Genomic DNA, 10462 nt, shown 5'->3' on the forward strand with positions numbered 1-10462 from the left:
TTTAAAAACCGTATATTTCAAAGTATATTTTTTTAGACAACATAAGCAAAATGGATGTGAATAACAAGGCATCTAAACAAGATGTTTATTTAAATGCTGTTCATTACTTTAAATGTTTAAATGTATTTCAAATGAGGAAGCTATATACTTGGTCTAACATGCCATTGTTACGATCAAATTGTGCATAAGGTGTTGTTGAGATCTCATGTATCACATTTTGTATTTATATATCATTCTTACTCAGAGACATATGTATACATGATCCTTTCCCCCTGCTTTTTAGCTTTATTGCCTGTTATTCTGCCGCCAAGCTCAAGAAATATGATTCTAATATCTTCGTATACGGAGGAAACTTGCTGTCACTCTCGTGGAAGACACACAAGTGAAAAAATTCTTTATAATCCTGTCGTTTTCCAGACGAGAACATCCATTGTTGTGCCATTAATTCATTGTGTTTATTATTCTCCTGTCTGTATATTTCTGGGTCTTCGTCTACTTTTATCAGTCCTTCTTCCTTTGCTCTCCTTATAGCCATTTGTCTTCACTAAATTTCAGATATTGCCCCAGTGCTCTGCTCTAGATATTGATGCAGCCCTCTATGCTTAGTAACTCCCTCCTTGCCTTTCGTGTTATGTATAGTCTGTCTTTATTTGGTCTGTATTGTCATATCCTTCCTAGTTTTTCTGGTCTGTGCTGCAGAGCACAGACTTTATCTGCTCCACCATTCCTGCGCTGTATCTGATTACTGGTATTGCTCATGTGTTTATGGCTTTCATCATATTTCCGACGTTGTGCTTTTATTTTATTATCGCCTTAAGTCTCTGTCTATATTCTTTCCTGATCGTGTCCTTCATGTCTTGGGTTTGTGTTTTATATCCTCTCTTTATATTATTCCTAGGTATTTGTGTCCTGTTTCATCTATATGTCTGATGCTATTCACAACTGTTTGCTTTATACCTTCAGTCCTTGTCAATTTTTTTGCCTTTTTTGTATGTTGATTAAGGCACATTTTTCCATTCCAAATCTCCTGATGTTCCCAGATACAATTCTTACGGTCTGGATTAGGGTATCTATTTCCTTCATGCTATTACTTTACAGCCTGATGTCCTCCATGAACATCAGATGGTTAAGTCTGTTACTTCCTTTCTTGAACTGCTACCCAGCAATCTTCTTCGTAGTACTTTTATCACGGGAGTCATCGCCACCAAAAAGAAGTACTAGGGACAGTGAGTAGTCTTGAAAGATCCCTCTCATGATATTAACTTCTGCTAGCCTTTTCCCAGAGCCTATAAGTAGCCATTAAAAAAAATTTTAATTCAAATTTGAGGTCACTGATATCTCTTTCAGCGGAACTGAAACATATTTTTTATTGTTTATCAAATAAAAGTACTGTATTCAACTGAGCTGAGTTTTTTTTAAGAAAAATTTCGCTAAACTTCTTTGCGTTTCATTTCATCGGCATTATAACAAGATCAGAAAAGTGAAACATTTTTTATTTTCTAATTCTATTTTTATTATTATTATTATTATTATTATTATTATTATTATTATTATTATTATTATTATTATTATTGTATTAAAAAAGGCTCGAAGAAATAGGAACTCGATTTATTATCTTTATTGGTCTCTAGAGATTTCTTTATTAAAAAGCAAATGCTATTTTGTAAACTTATGCAGTTTCTTTCGTATAGATCTTTCAAGAGCGTTAAGGCAAACTTTTACATAATTATGAATAAATATTATATATCATCAAGCTGCTAAATCATAAAGAATGTCTGTGGTAACACTTTGTTCTTATTTTACCATAAATAAGAAAATTTATCCAGTACAGGTTGAGGTTTAAAATATGTATGGCGAGAAAATGAAGCTCATATTATGAGGTGCCTCATAAATTATAGTTGCCTCTATTAAAGCTTGTTATAACATTGCCAACGCCTTTCAAATTAAAGACACCTGAAAAAAAATATTGGGAAATTTCTCATCGAATCTTAGAAAAGTAGTTAAAAGAAAAACACAAATGATACCACATTTTTGCGGCTTATATCATCGGCATCATAACAAGAAAAGTAAACGGTAAAAATTAATTTCTAATTCTATAAATACCGTAGTTGCACTCTAATCTTCATGCATTTTCTGCTTCGAATTGTTCATCATCCAAAGAATCCTTTGTGAGTAATGTCGTCTCATAATATCAGGTTTCCAGATCCTTCTCAGGAACTTAGTTTCATTGGTAGGATCTCCTTTACTACAGACATCATAGCAAAACGATGCCACTAACGGAAACGGCAACCCAAGATATAATAATACATATAACTGTAAATTCCTTGTGATATTATCTCTACCAGTCATATTTTGAAAACTGAAGGAGACTTGTCGTTTCATAACCAAGATATGGTGAAACCACTCATCATTGGTTATGGAGTAAAGAGAACGAAACAGATAGGACTGTCCGATGGACTTCCTTTCTTGAATTGTAAAATTCAAGAAATACCGGAAAAAAATCACATGAAGACGTGTTAAATGCTTTGGTGAATAAATTGCTGTTATGGTGATTCACTGGTCGGTGTTTGCCATTCCTGGGAAGAAGGTTATTTATAAAATCAACAAGCTAAATATTGCAATCTTGGAAACGTAAAATATTTTTGGTGAGTTCTTTAACTTTTAATCATTGCTTCTAGTCTCCAGTTATGTTTTTCTAAAGCCTTCTTAGTTTGTATTTACCAGGAAATACATGTATCATAAGTATTAGAGTCATATCACTTCAAAATATCACACTGAATGACAATTATCAATAGAATTAACTAAACGATTTGGAAAATTTGACATTCATCATTATCATTTTGAAAAAGGAACTCGAATTAATTGCATAGATATATTGCATTTCCCCATTACATATGTTATATCTAAAAAATTTCCACAAATCCAATATCATAGCCGAAGCTTGTCACCTCTAATGACATTTATTTTCGAATGAGAATAGCCATACAGTAATGGCCAAATTGTATTAATTCGCTGGAACATTTTGCAACGATTTTATAAGGACTGGATCCAGATTCCTCGTTTCACTCCTGCATTTAAAAAAAAGAATAAATTGTTTCCGTTTCTTCTGATTATTATCATGGCCAGCACCATTAATTTTCTTTTTATAATTGATGAAAAATAGAATATTCAATAACTCTACATCAAATTCTTCATTAAAGAGGAAATATTTCTTACCGCTGTATAAATGAATTTATTTATACTAGTTATCGTCCCGTCCCTCTCCTCTCACTAATCATTCTGTTCCATTTTTCTCTTTTCTAATCTCATCGGGGTCTGGGGAAAATGGTAACAACTTCGCCGACAATTTAGCGGAGGAAAAATCTTGCGAAGTTTCTTGGGTTTCTGGAGGAGCTTTTGTTCCCTTTAGGAGCATTTCGTCTCTCTGGCTTCCCAGGAGCACGAATGGCTGCTTAAGGAGGCTCTTTATTATCCTTCGCGCTATCTCTCTTTCGTCCACTATAAAAATATAATTTTTTTAATGCTTATGTTATTAACTGAATCTATAACAATACTGAATTGCTTTTCATCATAAAAACTTAATTTTTCTTTCACTTCCTCAGTTATGCTTTGCCGAAGAAATCCCGCTTTTTATTCGAAAGGAACTGTTTCCTTTGATAGGCAGTATGTTGGTTCAGTTTCGAGAAATACGTACTGATTGGCAAAAGGCATTAATTTGCAAATCTGCAAAAGGTCGTTAATAATAAAGAACACGAAATAGCGCAGGGTCTAGATAATATTCTCACTAAAATAAAATATCGGCAAATCGTTTACTATAAATCTTGACTAATACTGGAAGTGCCAACACGTTACTCGGTCAGGAAATAAATGAAGCAATCCTTATGATACAGAGAGAGAGAGAGAGAGAGAGAGAGAGAGAGAGAGCATCTTTGCATTACGAACACAGGTTTGTGAATTAAATCAAATATAAACGTACAAAATAGCACGTGCTTGTAAATATTAAGTGAAAAACGGTACACCGTGTATGGGGCTTAACATGTAGTGGGGTTGTGACCAAATGCTTCCGGTAGACGAATGTTACAGTGATTGCTCTCTCTCTCTCTCTCTCTCTCTCTCTCTCTCTCTCTCTCTCTCTCTCTCTCTCTCTTAAAGATTTCCTGGGTCTTTGTGTGTCTGAGCACAAACTTTCATTATCATTATGAAGTTTGGACGTAAACGCAATCGTTGTAAACAATAATGGTGTTAACATCACATAGATGACTATTTAAAGGGACTTTATATTTTTTTTATTTATTGACAATATAAACTTTTACCTCAGTGACAAAAATAACAGAAATCGGTTATGCAGAGGATATATAGCGATACGTTTAATCGAGACTCTTAAGAGAGAAAGAAAATCTTTATTTTCATTCTTTGTTAAGCCAAGAAATCTCTGCTTGTCTCCTATATGTCTTAAACCTTCCATGATTTAACCCTAGAACGCTAACCCTGGGTGATTTTCACCTGACACATTTGGCAACGCTGCGCTTACAGCACCAGTAGTGAACCAACCAGCACCTCACTCCATATAGCTTCATTGCACTTTGCATTGTGACTGAGAGAGGGTATATTATGGAGCTCGCTCCCTGGGATTTTTCCACAGAATGGATTTCGGGTGATTTCCACCCGGGGTTTGTGATACAGGGTGTAATATTTTATGGGTGGAAATCACCTGAAGTTATTTATAGTGTATATTTTGTGTTTTATTTATGTTTTTTCTCTTTACCAGCTATAACTCCCATTACCTGGGAGGGTCGAGGCCAGTGCTCATGTCTTCAGCTGCAGTGTTTTTTATCTTAGAATTTTTTCTTAAGTTATTTGTGATTTTCTATATTTTTGGAAGTTTTTCTAAGTCACCCCTCAATATTATTTTTTTGATTTTCAGTGACTTCTTATATGATGGAAGGAAAGCCAAAAAAAGCTATTTTCAATGTATTTTCTTACTTTCAATATGTTCTTGCTGCAATTATGATTTTTTTATTTCCGTAAATTGGATGTTTTTCACTCGGGGTTTGTGATGGTGTAACTCAAATTTAAGTGCTGATATAAAGAATATGAAAGAAACCTTAGCAACTGAAACCTTTTTAATTGTAAAACTACTACTACTACTACTACTACTACTACTACTACTACTACTACTACTAATAATAATAATAATAATAATAATAATAATAATAATAATAATAATAATGAATATTATAGCTGTTTCAACGGGATTTAATTTATATAGAATCTTCTCAAATCTTCATATTATCTTTTTCTCAACAGCATGTGAGTGATGTACCCGGTTTCCTAAGGGCATACAAAGATTTCAGTTGTCTTGGGTTTATTTCCTCTGACATGTCGACAGCGCACAGGCAGTCATCTATGAGAGTACGTATACAAGAAAATTAATTAAGATATTGTCTTACATATATTTATAGCAGGCAGGACGTGTACAATCGGAGGGTAGGTCGGTAAGCAGGGATTTTATTTGGTCGTTGGATGGTGACGAAATCTGTCCCTGCGGCGTTGAGATCTTTTAGGTCCGTCCAGGGTTGTTGGTGTTGGTTGGGTGTTGGTTGGGGACCTACCACCTGGGTGGTAGGTATTATAAGCCGTCCAGGTGACGTGTCACCTGCTTCTTCATCTCTTTCTCTCTCTCGTACTCTCTCTCTCTCTCTATCTCTCTCAGCTTCTTCCTCTCTCTCTCTCTCTCTCTCTCTCTCTCTCTCTCTCTCTCTCCTCTCTCTCTCTCTCTGTGGCATGAGATGGCAAAATCTTGCTTGCATTGCAGATATGCAATATTATGAGTTAGCAGGATGGGAGCTGGCATTTCTCATCTATGAGATCAGTAACAGCCCTAATCAAAAAGATACAAAAGTATTCATAGACATATTGGAAGGATATGATCTTTCAAACTGGAACAAATCAGCACAAAATATGAAAATAATTGAAGGAGTTCCAAATAAAATTCAAGTGGTCAAGAGATCAAGAAAATTTACATCAGTCAACACGTTCCGACAAAGAAAATGAATAAGGTGAACATTGTGAATATACTAATTGATGCAATATGAAAAAGAATGCCTAAAGCATGCAAACTGTGTAAGGTGTGGTATAGCATAGTAAATCCACAAAACCTGATAAGGAAATGTTATGTATGCAACATACCCACACATCCCCAATGCGCTGTAGTCTAGCAAAATACAAGTAAAGATACAAGTGTATTTTTCTCAACATGTCTCTCATGGATAGATAATGTTATTAAATAAAGACTTAATGTGCAAATAGTAGAGGATGAAGATGATGAGGAAGAGGAAGAAGAGGAAAACGGAAAAGAAGAAAACAAAACTGAAATGACAGAAAAAATCATGAAAACAAAGAGCAGAACAAGAGTATGGATCCAGAGATACTCATAGATACTACATATGAGGCGATCAAGCAGCATACATATGAGGAAATAAATTACGACATGACAACACAATAAAATCCCGAAGGGGCTTTACCCAGATCTGCATACTGATGGGAAAGAGCAAGAAAAAATAAAAAAGAAAGACAAAGTCTGCAACCTTCTGAAATGAGGGAATTGAAGATTTGGTGAAAGATGTTACTACAAACATCCCAAGGTATGTCACAATTATGAGATCTATGGTAAATGTGCATACCTAGATGGCTATGAGGATGAATGCAGAGATCTACATCCAAAAATATGCAAAAACACAAAAGAAGGAAAAGGATGTAAGTTCAAAAAAAAATGTAAATATATGTACCCTGTAGCCATGAATCAAAATCAACTAAAGAATAAAATCCAAAACAAAAAAGACACAAATAAAGAAAGGAACAAAGAACATGAGGTGAAGGAAACAAACAAGCCATCACCGTGCTATGGTATGTCAGCAACGAAAATGCAAACATCAGCTCCAAGATACAGTTCAAGAAACAAGAACTGTATATACGATGCAAGGGGATGGTGCAGATACGGAGAAAATATGATGAAGGAAGATCTAATATATTGGAAAAGTTGGATTTTTTAATGTCAGAATTTCTGGAAATGAAGAAAAGAACAACATACCAGAACAGGAAAAAGGCATGGGAAAATCCATATTATTACCCATGTTAAATGAAGGGGATAAAACGCAAACCATCATAGTGATGAATGCGCAGGGTTTAGTTACGAGTAACTCAAAAAGAAAAATAGAGTTCTTAGGAGAACTAACCCAAATTGAAAAGAAATTAATATAAGTGAAACCTGGTATTCCCAAGAGACTGGTAATGATGATCAAATAAAGGGGTTCTAACCTTATAGATCAGATAGAAAAAATAGGGATCAAGGGGGAACCGCGATATGGGAAAGACATAAAAACAAGGAAAAGTATATGAGAAATAGTAACTCAGGAACCGTGAAACTAAAGCGGTAGAATTTGAATCTGAAAAACTAATGAACATAGTAATATATAGACCCCTTAATACTAAAGTTGACACAATAATAGAAAAATTAGATGATATATGTAGAAATCACAACGACTGGACTATTCTCCTATCCGGAGACTTCAACTTTCCTTTTGTAGATTGAATGAATAGGAGATTGTGGTTGTATAATATATATATATATATATATATATATATATATATATATATATATATATATATATATATATATATATATATATATATATAATATATATATATATATATATATAAAAGAGAGTAATAGTAGTGCAGAAGATAAAAGGCAATTCGAAAAGCTATTAGATATGCTACTAGAATACAACATTCAACAAATAAATCACCTGCCAACATGAAAGGAAAATACTTTAGACCTAGTATTTGTGAACGAGTTGAATTATGTTAAAGAAATAATAGTTTATAATGCGAGTATTTCAGACCATAATGTCATAAAATTAACAGTCCATTCGAAAGCAAATGAAAACGGAGATAAGCAAGAGATGAAAAAATTGGAAGGATATGGCAATACAATTTCTACAGTAAAAATATAAAATGGTCAGAAATAAATGAAGAATTAAACAAAGAATGGATAAGATATTCGTAAGTGATGATATACAGGTAAATACGGATATATTATATAAAATATTAGAGAAAATAGTGGATAAATATATACCGAAGAAGAAAGTAAACATCAGTCATGCATGCCAACAGACAGAAGGATCTTGTTCCTGAAAATCAGAAAGTGGAACAAAAGGCCTTGCAAAAGAAAAGAAAGCATGGAAAGTGATGGAACTAAAAAATAAGATAGAAAATGCAGAACAAAAGATTATAAAATAAAATCAAATGAAAAAGAAAAACGGGACTTAGAAGAAAAAACCCTAGTAAATATCAAGCAAAACCCATACTATTGTACTCGTATGCAAAAGAGATGAATAAAAGAAGAATAGAAATAGGCCCTCTAAGAAATGAAGAGAGATTAACAAATGAAAAAAAAATGAAATATTCAACATATTGGCAGCAGGATATAAGAGAGAATTCACCCCTAGAATTGATAACGAAGATAATGATACAGAAATAAGGGATGAAAATAATGGCTATTTATCAGACATAGATATTAATGAAACCGATATTGTGCAGGCTAGTAATGAAATTAAAAATTAGTCCACCGTGAGAACATATATAAAAATATGAAAAACGGGAAAGAAACAGATGTGGTTTATCTAGACTTTGCAAAAGGTTTTGACAAGGTAGACCATAATATATTAGCGAAGAAAATTAGAAAACATACTATAGTGGACAAAGTAGGATGATGGATAAAATAATTTTTACACAACAGAAAACAGATAGTTATTGTAAACGATGAGAAATCGGATGAAGCCAAGGTAATATCCGGTGTGCCACAAGGTACGGTGCTAGCTGCACTCCTGTTTGTTATTATGATTGCAGACATAGACAGTAATGTTAAGGATTCGGTAGTGAGCAGTTTCGCCGATGACACAAGAATAAGTAGAGAAATTACTAAACTACTTGTGATGAAGATAGGAATGCGCTACAAAGAGACCTTAACAAAGTATATGAATGGGCATAGGTAAATAGGATGGTATTTAACTCTGATAAATTTAAATCAATAAACTATGGAGATAGAGAAAGAAAGCTATATGCATATAGGGTACCTAATAACGAGACAATCACTAAAAAGGAAGCAGTTAAAGACTATGGTATGATGTTGAATAGGAACATGTTATACAATGATCAAATAGCAATTGTGTTGGCAAAATGTAAAGCAAAATGGGAATGTTGTTACGGCACTTCAAAACAAGAAAAGCTGAACACATGATTATGCTTTATAAAACGTATGTTCGTAGTCCACTTGAATATTGCAATATGATATGGTACCCACACTACCAAAGGATATTTGCACAAATAAAGAGTGTACAAAGGTCCTTTACAGATAGAATAGAAGTAAAGGCTCTTGACTACTGAGGAAGACTACAATTTTCAAAATTATATAGTCTAGAAAGGAGAAGAGAACGTTACATGATAATTCAGGCATGGAAACAGATAGAAGGAATTGCCGAAAACACCATGGAGCTAAAAATATCAGAAAGAGCAAGCAGAGGTACCCGGAAAACTAAGTAAAGTACACACGGCATTAATCCATTACGCACCAGCATCAATAATGCAGCGTCTATTCAATGCGTTGCCAGCTCATCTGAGGAATATATCAGGAGTGAGCGTAGATGTGCTTAAGAATAACCTCGACAAATACCTAAGCTGCATCCCAGACGATCCAAGATTGGAAGATGCAAAATATACCGGAAGATGCAATAGCAATTCTCTGGTAGACATTAGAGTTGCCTCACACTGAGGGACCTGGGGCAACCCGAACAAGATGTAGGGTCTGTAAGGTAAGGTAAGGTCTCTCTCTCTCTCTCTCTCTCTCTCTCTCTCTCTCTGTCTCAACATTAATTGTACTACCTTATAAAAATATATGCTAGAAATACTGATGTTCTCAACACCAATGCCTGTGCTCGAATACTATCTTACAAATATAATTTTCTTACATATTTATATAGACTAATTCGCAGTATAGATAACGTCGTGTAATTATAAGAAAAGATATGTAGCCATGGCATAGTATTAATCTAATTGTAGATTGTATTCGTACAGGGTCAAGTCCCTTTTCCATGAACCAATTGATTTTGAAAGCAGAAATTATAATTATGAAAGTTATCATGAAGAAATAATTGAGAATGCAGTGGGGGCAAAGGAAGCTCTTCCACAAAAAATCAGTAACCTGCTGAACGTTACTGTATAAATTTTTATGTATACATATTGAATCTGCCAGAATAGTCGGAGTATGCATGCTAATTTCATTGGACTTAGGGCTAAAAACTAATCAGTAACAACATAATATAGTTGTGAATGGGTTGCTATTGCCACATTTTTCGTTTGAGGCAATGTTGAAATTGAGCTTGGAAGTAACTCATATACTGTT

This window comes from Macrobrachium nipponense, chromosome 5, assembly GCF_015104395.2.
Source record: "Macrobrachium nipponense isolate FS-2020 chromosome 5, ASM1510439v2, whole genome shotgun sequence".
NCBI lineage: Eukaryota > Metazoa > Arthropoda > Malacostraca > Decapoda > Palaemonidae > Macrobrachium > Macrobrachium nipponense.